The following is a 15883-nucleotide window of genomic DNA, read 5'->3' as shown; positions in this document are numbered from 1 at the left end:
TGTCAGTAGATTTTTTAGAATTAACAAAAGTTTGTTAGAATTAGGTGGGGGCCTCGTGTGCGAATTAGTTAACTGGCGAGATCGGGTATTGGATATTCATGGTATAGAGAAGTGATCTTAGTAGCACAGTGTAGAGCATATGGAGATACATTGGGCCTCATTACACGGACGGCGGTAAGGGTTAACGGTCACCGTTAATGGCAACGGTGACCGTTAACCCTTACCGCCGTACTACGAGGTCCCTTAGCGGGTTGGAGTTTTAACGCCTGCTTTTTGCAGGCGTTAAATACCAACCCGCTAAGGGACCTCGGAGCTAATTACGGCACCGCAAAATTGCGGTGCCGTAATTAGCGCCTTCCCCAGTCCCATAGAGCCCTATGGGGCAGAAATGGGAATGGGGAAGGGCAATGGCGGAAAGGGGATTTACCGCCCCTCCAACCTTGGAATGGGGCGGTAAATCCCCTTTCCGCCAAGGCGGTGCCGGTATTTTACCGGCATGGTCCAGGGTGCTAATAGCACCCTGGACTACCGCCTTCCGTGTAATGAGGCCCATTGTATGCGTGGGCAGGATAAGGTTAGTGCAGGGTAGTTATTGGCGGTAGGCATGCAATCGTATAACACCTGGGTCCGAGGAGGCAGCAGTTCAAATGCAGGGCAGCAGCACACCTAAATTCAGTTATATCCCTAAAGTCAGATAAACAGCTGTTAAATACATGGGGGGGTCATTCCGAGGTTGGAGGTAAGGAATTACCGGCACCAGTAAGGGTGCCGATGCCGGTAATCCCTTACGTCCGTATTCTGAGGTCCCTTTGCGGGTCCTTCCTTATCTACTGCTTTCAGCAGAAGTTAAGTACGGGACCCGCAAAGGTACTTCGGAGGTAATTACGGCACCGTAATTTACGGTGCCGTAATTACCTCCTTCCCCATTCCCATTGAGCCCTATGGGGCAGAAATGGGAATGGGGAAGGGCAAAAGGTGAATGGGAATTACCGGTCCCTCCAACCCTGGAATGGACCGGTAATTACTCCATTCACCATGTCGGATTTGGGACGATTTTAGAGGCAACCATGGAGCTAATTACTCCATGGTTAGCTCCAAACCCGGAATGAGGCCCATGGGCATATTCGATTTATCACTAAAGTCTATGATTCGATGTATCACTAAAGTCTGATAAACAGCAGTTAAATACATGGGCATTAGCACACCTAGATTCGATGCATCACTAAAGTCTGATAAACAGCAGTTACATACATGGGCATTTGCACACCTAGATTCGATGCATCACTAAAGTCTGATAAACAGCAGTTAAATACATGGGCATTAGCACACCTAGATTCGATGCATCACTAAAGTCTGATAAACAGCAGTTAAATACATGGGCATTAGCACACCTAGATTCGATGCATCACTAAAGTCTGATAAACAGCAGTTAAATACATGGGCATTAGCACACCTAGATTCGATGCATCACTAAAGTCTGATAAACAGCAGTTAAATACATGGGCATTAGCACACCTAGATTCGATGCATCACTAAAGTCTGATAAACAACAGTTAAATACATGGGCATTAGCACACCTAGATTCGATTTATCACTAAAGTCTGATAAACAGCAGTTAAATACATGGGCATTAGCACAACTAGATTCGATTTATCACTAAAGTCTGATAAACAGCAGTTAAATACATGGGCATTAGCACAACTAGATTCGATTTATCACTAAAGTCTGATAAACAGCAGTTAAATACATGGGCATGAGCACACCTAGATTCGATGCATCACTAAAGTCTGATAAACAGCAGTTAAATACATGGGCATTAGCACACCTAGATTCGATTTATCACTAAAGTCTGATAAACAGCAGTTAAATACATGGGCATGAGCACACCTAGATTCGATGCATCACTAAAGTCTGATAAACAGCAGTTAAATACATGGGAATTAGCACACCTAGATTCGATGCATCACTAAAGTCTGATAAACAACAGTTAAATACATGGGCATTAGCACACCTAGATTCGATGCATCACTAAAGTCTGATAAACAACAGTTAAATACATGGGCATTAGCACACCTAGATTCGATTTATCACTAAAGTCTGATAAACAGCAGTTAAATACATGGGCATTAGCACAACTAGATTCGATTTATCACTAAAGTCTGATAAACAGCAGTTAAATACATGGGCATTAGCACACCTAGATTCGATTTATCACTAAAGTCTGATAAACAGCAGTTAAATACATGGGCATTAGCACACCTAGATTCGATGCATCACTAAAGTCTGATAAACAACAGTTAAATACATGGGAATTAGCACACCTAGATTTGATTTATCACTAAAGTCTGATAAACAGCAGTTAAATACATGGGCATTAGCACACCTAGATTCGATTTATCACTAGATTCGATTTATCACTAAAGTCTGATAAACAGATTCGATATACCTAGATTTGATTTATCACTAAAGTCTGATAAACAACAGTTAAATACATGGGCATTAGCACACCTAGATTTGATTTATCACTAAAGTCTGATAAACAGCAGTTAAATACATGGGCATTAGCACACCTAGATTTGATTTATCACTAAAGTCTGATAAACAGCAGTTAAATACATGGGCATTAGCACACCTAGATTTGATTTATCACTAAAGTCTGATAAACAGCAGTTAAATACATGGGCATTAGCACACCTAGATTTGATTTATCACTAAAGTCTGATAAACAGCAGTTACATACATGGGCATTAGCACACCTAGATTTGATTTATCACTAAAGTCTGATAAACAGATTCGATATACCTAGATTTGATTTATCACTAGGGTCTGAGAGGCAACAGTTCAGATACAGCGGCAGTAGCACACCTAGATTCAGTTTTAACATTAAAGGTCTAACAATCCGTAGTTTGTTACATGTGTAGTAACACACATAGAGGCAGGTTTAGCACTGAGGTCTAACAGGTAAAAGTCCAGTACAGGGGTAGTAGCACATCCGGGTTCGGTTTAGCACTGGGGCTAAAGAGGCAATAACTCAAATAACAGGGCAGTAACCCATCAAGGTTCAGATTTTAGTAATAAGGCTAAAAGCAGCGGTTCACATGCATGGCCTAGAATTCACCTAGGCAAGCTTATCATGCAGTTGCAGTTGCATTTGTAATAGTGTGAGTTATGCATGACAATATAATATACAGTGCTGACAGAGCAAAGTCGACCGTGGGTAGGTTGCGACTTTGGATTATTTCAGGATAGATCTACCGGATCAGGCGCAAGATTGGAAAGTTATAGTCGAGAGTTCCTTGCTACAAAAACTGCTGATTGTTTAAGAGGTCTCTGTAAGCATAAGAATCTCCTGACTAAAGGCAAGAAAATGGAGCTAATAGAAAGATTGTTAGCAAACCAAAGTCTGGGGGATGGTTCAGAGGAACCTACACTCCCAGAAAATGTAGATAACAGTAATGATATTGATATTGATCAAAGTATTGATAATCTTGAGGCAGAGTCAGAAGAGGAGGGTGAGGCTGTTGTAGTTGTCCCCCCTGGGCCTCGGTCTGCTCTACCAGCTGTACCTACTGGACCTTTGCCAGGTCCCACATTTAGTCCTCAATGTATGGAACTAGAGAAAACAAAGCTTGAATTGGAGTTTAAGAGACTTAATGCTCAAGCAGAACAAAGGCACAAGAACTAAACCAATAACTAAGGCTCAGAGAAATGGAGCTCAAGCATGAGCTTGAGATGAAGAAAATGTCCGTTGAAAATGCTTCTCTCTCCGGATCCTCTAGGAGTTCCAGACCCAAAAGACCCCGGATGCCTAAAGAGATTGTGGGTATGTATGAGCCTAAGTTGGATGTGTTAGATTGGTTGGCTATGTTTGAGTATAATCTTGGGCTCCAGGACATCTCAGGGAATGAGTTACTTCCCTGGTTGTTCTCTAGGCTCCCCCCTGTTGCAACTGATGTGGAAATGGAGTTGGGGGAGGTGGATAGAAGGGACTATGAATGTGTGAAGCTAGCTTTGATAGCTAGATTTGGGAAGACCCCTTCCCAGTACCATAAGAGGTTTAGGACCCTCAAAAAGAATGATGGTACCCCTTGGGCTACCTGGGTGAATGAGTGTTTGAAAAACTTAGAGGGATGGATTAAGGGTTACAGAGTGAACACTTATGAGGGAATGAGAAATCCTGTGATGTTGGAGTCAATGTATGATGCCTGCTCTCCTGAGCTCAGACAGTACTTGGCTGATTCAAAGGAGATGGATCCTAGAAAGCTAGCTAAGGCTGCTGACTTGTGGGTTGCCAACAGGGCTACTCACAAGGATTCAGGGGTCACTCAGAAAAAGGATGAGGGAAAGCAGCCACCAAAATGGAACCAAGAGACTTCTAATACCTCCCAAACCAAAGAGGGCCCCAAACAACAAAATAACCAGGGTAAGCCCCAAGGTAAGCCCCATCAGGCTAGTGTACCATCTGGTCACCAACCAGAAGCAGGTCAGAACAAGCCACCATTCCAGATAGCATTTGGTATATGCTATGTCTGTAAGGCAACTGACCATATCAAATGAGATCCCAAATGAAAGGGTAAACCTGCAGGGATCAGCACAGTCTCCTTAGCCTTCACTCCTGAGGAGGAAGTCCAAATGACTAGTGCTCACTTTGAAGTCTTTGCTGAAAAACCTTTGGTTCTTCAAGCAAGTGTAACATTAGGGTCCATGGATCTGGTTAGTAATCAGAATAGGAGTGTGTATGACTCCATACCAGAAAACTCTGAAGTTTATTACATGGACAGTGTTCTTGTCAATGGCCAGGATACCCCTGCCAGGCGAGGGGGCAGCAGAACAGTAGTGGATGAAAGCTTTTTCAGGCCTGAGGATGTTGCTAAGGCACCCAAAGGTCCCACTAAACTTTCTGGAGGTTCTGTCCAAATGGTTCCAATTCTACCAGCCCTCATACAGTGTAACAACATGACAGTGATGATCCCTGTCAGTGTTCAGACTGAGGTGCCTGGGAGAGTCCTGTAGGGGAATGATCTAAGAACTCTAGGAGTAGTATCCAGTACCCCCAGGCCTCCCAGTATGGAGACCCAGAACCAAACCAAATTGGCTAGAGAGGCCACCTTAAGGAACCACTCTAAGCCTGTGAGAACCTCTACAGAGAACCCCACTACAAGCCCTGGTGTTGGTAAATTGACTTCTGACCCAGCAAATTTCAGGCTAAAATGTTAGGGAAATGGGAGCCCGAACCAGGCTCCATCATTATTCCCCCAGTTTTAGAGTCTGTGACTCCCCCTGCTTCTGAGGAAGAGGTGGATAGATCAACTGGACCCCTAACTAGACCTAAGAGAACTGGTAATTCTCAGTGCAGGTGGAAAACCAGAAAAGAAAAGTCTAAGGCCAAAAACCTTCAGACTGTTGGACTGTTATGCTCACCTGGCTCCCACAGGGGCGTTGGTCGGATCCGGACAGCTGCAGTCTCCACCAACGTGATGCGTAGTGCAGAGATGACTGACTGGACTCGCCCTCCTAATCTTGTCTGCGTGACCCGTAGAAGTATTCTCCTGCAAGTAGAGAGATGGATTTAGCAACCCGTGAACTCAAGTGATGGCACCCCCCACAGTCCTCCCAACTAATCACCTCTGAAGTGCCCTCTCAGCAATCTCACCTTATATTCTTGAAAGATGAGCTCTCCATCCTGCGTGGATTTGCAGGGGCGCGTTGATGCCAGTTACTTCACTGGTGTGAAGGCGTGGCAGAGTTCCGGAGAGTATTGACTCTGAGGTTCCTAGCGAGGACCAGTAAGTATCAAGTTCATAGAGTTCAATATGTCCAATGTTTCACTCTTGTCCCCCCTTCCTTCCTTGTCTTGCAGCTGAGATCGTGAGAAGATACCCCTCGTGGCAGTTGGTGGCGCTCAGGTAAGAGTCTGTATTACCCGACGCCCGTCCGGTAAATGTTGCACGTGTTTAACGTGTTGTTTTTCTCTCTCTTTGCAGGTGCGGCACATGAAGATGTGGAGATTTATAGAATAATGCCTCCGGTGGTAAATCAGGTAAGTCTATGGTGATAAGAGTTATATTTGTTGGTTTTCTCGGCTCACCTTGTTGTTTTCTTTTGTCCCTCAGGTGCCGGAGTTCGGCGAAGAAATGATGGAGGCAGCGCCGAATCGAAAGATGCTGCGAGGACTGGTGAGTATGACGCGGCGCTGCAGCTGGAGATGCGACGCGTACAGAAATGATGTTCTTTCCAGGTCCAGAGGCGAGATGGATCCAGAATCAGGTGAGGAATTTGAAAATAGTTGTTTTTCTAACCTTGTCCTTTTCTTTCCTCTTTGTTTCAGGAGCTCCAGATTCAAGGCGGGCGTGGCAGAAGACTGAATGCAGACTGCAGGCACGGTGAGCGTTACGCTGCTGGATGCAGAATAACGCGAAGCGTGTGCTGCTGTTCGGGCGTGGTTTAAATAGCCTCCAAAGTAGTTCCAGGTGAGCCGGGGCTGTTGAGGTTTTAATAAGTATCTGGATGCCTGCTCCCGGAGCTGATGGGCCTGGTCCTGATGCCCGGGGGTAGGCATCATGACAGCACTCCCCCCAAGGCCCCTCCTAAAGTTGTTCTTCCCCTTGGCCCTGGTTTGTCTGGGAAGTCCCGATGGAATCTCTTCACCAACCGAGGTGCATGAACGTGGTCACTAGGCTCCCATGGCCTTTCTTTTGGTCTGTAGCCCTTCCAATCGATTAAATAAAGTTTTGATATAATCATGTTGGAGTCCAGGATATTTTTTACCTCGAATTCAGATTCTCCATCTATCAAGATGGGGTCGGGTGGTTTGGTTAATCTTGTTCCTGGTTGAATTGGTTTTAAAAGTGAAACATGAAAGACAGGATGAATTTGCATATTAGACGGTAATTCCAATTTGACGGCCGCCGGGTTGATAATGGCCTTCATGGTGTAAGGTCCCAAATATCTAGGGTTAAAAGTCCGAGTTTGTAGCCAGCCAAACTTGATCCCCAATCTGGTTTTGTGGAGTTTCACTTCTATGTTGATCAGCATTTTTCTTATATTTTTCTTTTGCCTGTTTCAAATGTTCTGTGGCTTACTTAAAGGCTTGTGTAATAGTAGAGTGCAAATGACTAACTGCAGGCATTTCTAAATGCTGAGGCGAATCTAGTTCTGAGGTTCGAGGGTGATGTCCATATATGGTATAAAAGGGGCTTTGTCCGGTTCCTGAATGTACAGAGTTATTGTATGCATACTCGGAGATCCATAAAATATCTTTCCAATTACTTTCGGTCTGGTGCAGCATGCAACGTAGGTACTGTTCAAGGGTCTGGTTGGTTCTCTCCGTCTGACCATCGGTCTGGGAATGGTGACTGGTTGATAACCTCATGTCGATTTGCGCCAATTGACAACATTTCCTCCAAAAATGTGAAATGAATTGGCTACCTCGGTCAGAGACCAATACAGAAAGAAATCCGTGTATTCGAACAATGTTTTCGAGGAACTCCTTGGCCAGAATTGAATCAGAAGGTAATCCCTTTAAAGGAATAAACTGGGCCATCTTGGAAAAAAGATCCATAATAACTAGAATGGTGTTAAATCCATTACATGGAGGTAGATCTGTAATAAAGTCTAAAGACAAAGTATGCCATGGTGTAGGTGGAATATCCAAAGGTTGTAAAAGGCCAGCTGGTTTTTTCTTCTGACTTTTGTTTTGGGCGCAAATGCCACAAGACATCACAAATGACTTTACGTCTTTTCGCCAGGTGGGCCACCAGAATTGTCTCTTAATTTTAGCTTCAGTTTTTGCGATACCTGGGTGCCCTTCCATCAGGGTGTCATGATAATTGGAGATGACTAGTTCTTTTAGTTCCTTGTGTGGTAGAAATAGTCGCCCTTGATAATAAGGTAGGTCATTGACGACCGAGTAGTCTGGGCCTTTCTTTACCCAGTCCTGCAGGGCTTTTGGATCGAAGAGTTGTTGGATCGTTACCTGAATATCCTCTAGTGTCTGTAGAGTAGTTATGCCAATAATTCTTTATTTTGAAATTATAGGCCACCGGTTCCGGGTTCGAATATGCTTCTCCCATCCATATTCGGGATAAGGCATCTGCCTTGCCATTTTTACAGCCTGGTCGATAAGTGATCACGAAATCGAACTCGGCAAAGAACAATGCCCATCGAAGTTGGCGCGACGATTGGGCTTTGGCTGTTTTTAAATACTACAAGTTCCGGTGATCGGTGATTACAGTAATGGTATGCCTGGCACCGAGAAGATAATGCCGCCAAGCCTTGAAGGCGGATTTGATGGCTAACAACTCTTTATCGGTAACCGCATAGTTTAACTCTGGTGCCGAGAACTTTCTGGACCAAAATGCTACTGGGTGAAGTTGACCGGTTTCAGGATCCTTCTGGGACAGGACAGCTCCCATGGCTAAACTGGATGCATCAGTTTCAACTATGTATGGAAGTTTGGGGTGTGGATGCTTTAGGACAGGTGCAGACATGAATTTCGCTTTCAGCTCTTGGAAGGCCTTTTCAGCTTCTTCGGTCCACAAGAAGCGTTTGTTTTTTCGCAAAAGTGCTGTGATAGGGTGTACAACATGTGAGAAATCCGGAATGAATCTGCGGTAGAAATTAGCAAATCCGACCATGCTTTGTACCACTTTAACTGAACTGGGTGATGGCCACTTGAGAATTGCGTCCACCTTTCGAGAGTCCATCCGGACTCCTTTTGTAGTCAGGATAAATCCAAGGAATTCAACTTCCGTAGCATGAAAAATGCATTTTTCCAATTTTGCATATAACTTGTGCTGGCGTAGTTTCTCAAGGACTGCACGCACGCGCTTAACATGGTCTGTTTCAGGAGCTCCAGATTCGAGGCGGGCGTGGCAGAAGACTGGATGCAGACTGCAGGCACGGTGAGCGTTACTCTGCTGGATGCAGAATGATGCGAAGCGTGTGCTGCTGATCGGGCGTGGTTTAAATAGCCTCCAAAGTACTTCCAGGTAAGAAGTTCCCTAGAACCACGCCCGAGTAAAAAAATAGTCCCTGTAATAAAATAATCCCATCCAGGCCTCACGCTGGCTTGGACTCACTAGCAGCATGGTCTGCATCAGGTAAGTAAAGTCTATGGGCCTCATTCTGACCCTGGCGGAAAACCATGGTGCTATTACCACCATGGTCCATGCCGGTAACTTACTGACTCCGCCATGGAAAAAGGGGAAATTACCACCCCATTACAAGGTTGGCGGGGCGGTAATTCCCCCTTCCTCCATGGCCCTTCCCCATTCCCATTTTTGCCCCATAGGGCTCAATGGGAATGGGGAAGGCGGTAAGTACGGTGCCGCAAATTGCGGCACTGTACTTAGCACCAAGGTCCCTTTGCGGGTCCCTACTTTAACGGCTGGTAAAACCAGCCGTTAAGGTCAGGTCCCGCAAAGGGACCTTGTAATTAGGCACTAATGGGTTAACGGCGCTGCAGCCTTTTACGGCGCCGTTAACCCATTAGCACCAGGGTCGTAATGAGGCCCTATGAGCCTGGCACCTCTGGCGCCAGGACTGATTTCTATGTTGAGCCTGGTGCCTAAAGCGCCAGGACTGAACCCAAACAGCCCCCAGCCGGGGCTGTTGGGGGTTTTAATAAGTATCTGGATGCCTGCTCCCGGAGCTGATGGGCTTGGTCCTGATGCCCGGGGGTAGGCATCATGAAAGCGACCTTCTACTGAAGACTCCATCTCAACTCCTGGTATTTGGAGTGAAGCTCCTAAAGTAGGTAAGGTTAGATCTAAGAGGAAGGAGAAGCATGTACCTTGCTTATCTCCACCCCCTCCAACCAAGCGGCCTAAGACCCAACCTTCTCCCAACAGAGAGGTGGTGAGGACCTCTGGAGGCCCCTCTAGATCTAAGGGAATCCTTTATAAGGGCCCCTTGAAAAAGCCTAACACAGGTTCAGAAGTTGTACCAACCTCTGAGGGACTGGTCAACCAGATCCCCTATAGTTTTAAAAAGACTGATGTTCCTCAAAGGGTTTGTAGGTCATATAGCTTACAAAGGAAAACCTTTGATTTGACCATAGAACACAGGTCAGGGTGTCACCACCAAAATGCTGATGGTCTCTCTAGGATGTATGTCATCTACTAGAGGTATGAGGTTCATCCAGGAGTGGATTAAATCCTCCTGTCCCTTAGTCTGGGGGGGGGGGCAATGTTAGGCATAATTATCTGTTAAGGCTAATTTCCCAAACCTAGTGAGTCCCCCAGCAGCTTTGCTGGATTTTTGGGGTTTATTATTTCCTCCTGCTAAGAGTGAGACTCTTTCTCTCCCACTCTAAGGCATGATTTGAGTATGTCCTTTGACTGTAAATGTGTTTTATGGGCTATGAGGTCTTTTACTCCATAGGGCTTCATGTGTTTTTGGTATGTGTGTTACACCGCACCCTCAGTGCAGTAACACAGGGGTGTCATAGTGACCTCCAAACATAGACTCCATACCCTGGGACTGACTGTCTCCCGGGGCATGTAAAGTCACCATTGGCTTTACTAGTCTCAAATTGTGAACAGAACCAGTACAAACCATCATATTGTGGAAGTACTGGTAAGGGTAATTCGATTGCCCCTGGATCTGTTTTCCAAGGAGGCACTGTCCAGTCCCCCCTTGTCGAGTTTCTGGCTGGTGGCAGTGGATACCACGCGAAATATTCCACCAGAATATTTCCTATGGGATTTTCCCATTGATTTTAAACACACCACTTTTTAGTGCAATGTTAAAGATACCGCCTGGTTATTTATTTAATATTTATTCCCCGGTTGGGTCTTTTTGCCAGGACTCGGTATTAAAATGGCATTTGCGTTTGTCTCTGAAACTCTAACCCAAGTCGAGCCCTTTGTTCCACTTTTTGGCGGGCTTCTCCACAGAAGCCTTGGCAACTCAAGTCGCACTCTTGTGTGATTGGCCCAGTGGTGAACCGCCCGGCTCACCACTTACCATGTTTGAGTGACAGCTAGGTTGATGACTGGGGGTTGTTCTGCATAAAAGCAGGGCTTTGGGGACTGGAACTTCAGAAGTCACCACAGGACCTAAAGAATCCGAAGAGGGGAGAAGCTGAACCATCTACAACGACGACGCCACCGGTGGAGCACTGCTGTGCAAACTCACCACTTCCCCCGACAACAGAGGAGACCTTCTTCCAGGAGAGTCTTCTTCCCTTTGAGCTGCTGGGACCAACCAGTTTGCCTTTTTCACCTTCCTGAACGTCTCGTGGTCGAATCGCCCGTGCCAAGCACTCCGGCGGCCGGATAGCCACGCTTCACCACTACCGCGAATAAAAGTGTTGTACCTTTTAATCGGGAACACCGCGGCTGGTTTCTTCCCTGGCAGTGCAACGACTTCCAGCTTTCTTCCTCGTCGAGATCATCTCTTCCTCTGGTTGAAGCCACGACTTGCACCCGCTGCCAGGAACAACTTCCACCGCTGGAGCTTTCTCACCATTTCAGGTACTGTGTCCCACCTGGTCTCCCTTGCAACAGATTGTCGAAGGTGTCCCGTAAAGCCTTGACTTTCTAACTGGGTTGACCTTTGACCTACTAACTCTGCTTTTCTGAACTGAACCAACCTCTTTTTTGACTTTGCTGCAAAGACTTTGAGTGCATTTCCACTGTGTGATCTTGGGCACATTTTGCCTTGCTCTCTCCAAGAGTGGGCCTGGCCTATGAACTTTTTGCTCTACAGAAGACCCTGCCTTTCTTGACTTGCTGTGGTTTCTTAAAAGTGTTACGCGCTCACCCCTGTTTTGCTAAATAAGTGGTGTCTTAACCTAGACTTGTCGAATAATTAACTAGGGAGGTGTATATACTTATAGTGACTGTGTTTGAACTTGCTTGATATATTAGTGCCAGTGTATTCTCATAAGTGTGTTTTTAAATAAATAATTTTCTGATTATTGTGGAATCTGCTTAGATCACATGTTGTGCATAGGCCGACATCTAGTGGAAGCTGCAGAGTATTACAGTTTGTTTTTCGAAACTTGAAAATGGGAGTCGACACAGGGCGTGCCAGTAATACTATCCCTAGTGTGACGTCCACTGTACCCATGATCCCTCACGCGTCTAGGACCCTGAGATTGTTACTGGTCGGAAGCATTTCGCGGAGTTCCCTGGCCTTAGCCATTCTTTTGCTAAATATTATTATATTTACCCATTTCTCCACCCCAACGTCGAGTCACCGAACTTCCACACTCGACGCCGGCCCGGAGAAGAATTCGACTGTCAACAGCTGCACAACGGATTTGGGCCTCGGAAAGCCTCTGGCCTCGGCCCAGGCCTTGGAAGGCCTCTGGCCTCGGCCCTGCAAGTAGGGAGAGTGGGGGATGGACATACTCTACACTCTTTTGCTATATAGGTACATTCATATATATTCCTACACTTACCAGCCCGCTGCCACAAGGTGCGTATGGAGGTCACCCCTTTCCAATTCTGCCCCAAGTGCAACCACAAGTACCCTTGGGTCGACAGGCACGCCACGTGCAATCTCTGCTTGCCGAGGGACCACCCCGAGGCGAACTGCAGAGTGTGTAAAAGGTTTAAACCAAAAACACTTAAGGACCGTTCGATCAAGCATTGGGCCCACCACGCCAGGCGTCAGGAGCCCATGGCGGCGGAGGGCGCCTTCAGCGATGGTAGGGACGCTGTGCTTTCGGACGGCGAGGGCAATATAGCGTTGAAAGACAGCCGAGCGCAAGTCCCTGACCTCGGAAGGTCGTCCGGCAGGGCAGTTATGGGGAAGACCCCCGGCGACACAGGCGCTTCCCACAGCACTTCCACAAAACACATGATGTCCAACCGGGACTCAACGCACACGTCGAGTTCTCGGAACGAGGCACATAGAGAACGGTCCGAATCGGCGTCCTCTGGGTGTTCTCGATCTAGATCGCTGCATGACTCCAGGCAATCATCCACTGTTGCCAAGAGTGCCTTGCTCCCCAAGGTAACGGAAGTTCGATCGTCGGAGGATGAAGCCGACTTCCATCCCCAGACCGCACTCCAGGAGTCGGCGCCCGCAGACCACGTTACGGCGGCTCCTGAGCCCCTACCTCCACGTTCGAAGGATAGGGACACTACCCCCGAACCTCGACGCCAGGCGTCGAAAGGCTCCGAAGAGGCGAAAAAGCAGGGAAAACTATTTCACTCACGGGGAGGGGGAAAAACAACAAAGGAAGCAGCCTCAGCCTCAGCCTCTTTCCACTCCTCATAAACAGACAGACAGGTCCAAGTCTTCTGCTATCACAAAGACCCCAGCTCAGACCAGCAAGTCTAGTCAGGATAAGTCAGAGAAACTTCCAGAAAGAGTCATTCCCAGTTCTAGAGAATGGTCTAGTGATGACATCATTGGCAGATTTTTACGCAAAGAACCCTGAACACTTTCTCTCTTATACTCCCGACGGGTCAGCACCCTCAGGCTCTAAGGATCCAATACCTCCAAGTAGAAAGTCCCGGTTTGAAACACCAACACGGTCTTCGGACCCCTTCTATGTACAGCCCTACTCTCAGTATCAAGGAGAGACATCCTTTTGTGAGGATCAGATTTGGGCATGTTGGAAGAGCAAACTGGTACGGGCTACTATGGGGATGATGAGGACCAAGAAGAGGAAGAGGAAGACCCTGAAACCTACAGAGTAGGGAAGCCCCGGTTACCGACTCCCCTGTCGACAACCAACCTCTCCTGAATGAAGTTCTGTCTCGAGCAGCAGAACATTTCCACATTGACACCCAGGGTGCTCAAGAGGAGAGAGACTTCGCTGAGGAGTTAGTGGGAGAAAGGAGGCCTGTTGCTCAGGCCATCCCTATCCTTAAGTCTATTCAAGGGAGAATAGACCCTTCACTTGTAAATCCTAACCTCACCAGGGCAGTGAACCCCAGGATTGAGAAACTTTTCAGAGCAGCCCAATCAGACCCACTGTATATAAGGGGACATCTGAAGCCGGACTCCCTGGTTGTTACAAACACCCGTAAGAGGGCTGGAACACCCTTGTCATTGTCCGAAGCTCCTCCCGACAAGGAGAGCAAGAAACTGTATGGTTTGGGCAGGAAAGTAGCCTCCACTTCCGCCTACCAGGCAAGGATTGCCAACTCCACCACCCTGTTGGCCAGCTACAACTGCCATCAGTGGGAAGAAGTTGCGGCACTCATAGACTCCACCCCAGAACCCTTAAAGAGCCAGTTGGCACGAGTTTCGGCGGAGGGAAGAGCCATGTCCGGTTGCATTTTAAAAGCAACCTTTGATGCCGCGGATAATGCCGGCAGATTGATAGCAGAAGGAACTGTTATCAAGAGACACGCTTGGTTACGGCAGTCTGGATTCAAAGCTGAAACCCAAGCATCATTGTTAGATAAACCGGTGGAGCCGGATCTGTTGTTTGGTAAGGCGGTCGAGGACGCGCTGAAAAATGCCAAGGACGAGTATGAGACACTCAAATCCCTAGGCCAACTAACCAATAAACCCCCTAATCAGAGAGGGAATGGCAATTTTCGTCGCTCACACGGCCATAATTTCCAGAGAGGATCTAACTCTTCCCAGGGGCAAGGTACACCGTGGAAAAATAATAACCAACAGTCTACCCAGGTTACGGCAGGGGGAATAAAAGAGGACGTGGTAAAGGTAGAGGCAGCCCCAGTAGAGGAGGCGGCACGCCTCCACCAAAACGCTCCACCTGACGCTCCGTTCAGGGTCCCTTCTCACGCAACCCCAGTAGGGGGACGCATTTCCAACTTCACCCAAGCTTGGGAAGGGATTACATCAGACAGATGGGTGCTATCCACAGTATCCGCAGGGTACTGCATAGAACTGTTAGAGCGTCCCCGAAACCATCCTCCACGAAAAAAATACATTCTTTGGACCACCAGAAGATCCTCCTCGAGGAGATCGTCAATCTGCTAGCAAAGGACGCGATAGAACACGTCCCGGGACACCAGGTAAACAAGGGTATTTATTCAACTTACTTCCTTGTGCCAAAAAAAGATTGAACAATGCGCCCAGTATTGGACTTACGGCCTGCAAACAAGTATGTGAAGCCCCAAAAGTTTGCGTGACTAGTCTCCAGGAGGTAATCCCCCTCCTAAAAAAGGGGAATTACATGTCAACATTGGACATGAAAGATGCCTATTTTCATATTTCCATGTTCCCAGCGCACAGAAAGCACTTGCGCTTCAAGGTGGACAGTCGGCACTACCAGTTCAAGGTACTGCCCTTCGGGATAGCTTCGGCTCCAAGGGTATTCACCAAGGTACTGGCGGCAGCACACCTACGCAGGGAGGCAATCCCAGTGTACCCTCACCTGGACGACTGGCTCATCACGGGGGAGACCCCAGTAATTTGCAGAACAAACATTCAAAGGACAATCAACCTCCTCTTCGAATTGGGCTTCTCAATAAACGAGAAAAAGTCAAGTCTGGTGCCAAGCACCTCCAAACAGTTCGTAGGAGCTATCCTAATCACTCAAGAGGGGTTGACCTTTCCTTCCGAGGAAAGAATTTGGAATATACTGCTGAAAATTCTGCAATATCAGTCTGGTCGCCATATAACGGTACGCAAAGCAATGCGTTTGCTGGGCATGATGGCGTCATGTATTTACCTGGTCCCCCACGCGCACCTGCGCATGCGTCCCATGCAGGAATGGTTGGCGAAACAGTGGTCTCAGGCAAGCGGTCAGTGGGACGATCTAGTGGTCGTTTCGCCAACACTTGTACAAAGCCTTCACTGGTGGACAAGAGAAAATCTGTCCAAGGGAAACCCTTTTACGATCCCGAGATACAGGCGGTAGTCACAACCGATGCATGCCTGACAGGGTGGGGAGCTCACCATCTCCACCACACAGCTCAGGGTCTCTGGTCTCACTCAGTGGCTA

At 47.3% G+C, this 15883-nt stretch overlaps 1 protein-coding gene across 1 annotated transcript in view; it reads left to right on the top strand.

Moving 5' to 3' along the window:
* Positions 1 to 15883, top strand: part of LOC138515433 (uncharacterized) — a 239363-nt gene that overhangs the window by 159284 nt on the left and 64196 nt on the right.

The sequence above is a fragment of the Ambystoma mexicanum genome, chromosome 6q (assembly GCF_040938575.1).
Source record: "Ambystoma mexicanum isolate Mex_15411 chromosome 6q, UKY_AmexF1_1, whole genome shotgun sequence".
Classification (NCBI taxonomy): Eukaryota; Metazoa; Chordata; class Amphibia; order Caudata; family Ambystomatidae; genus Ambystoma; species Ambystoma mexicanum.
The sequence above is the reverse complement of the archived record's forward strand: the minus strand, read 5'-3'. Positions and strand labels throughout refer to the sequence as shown.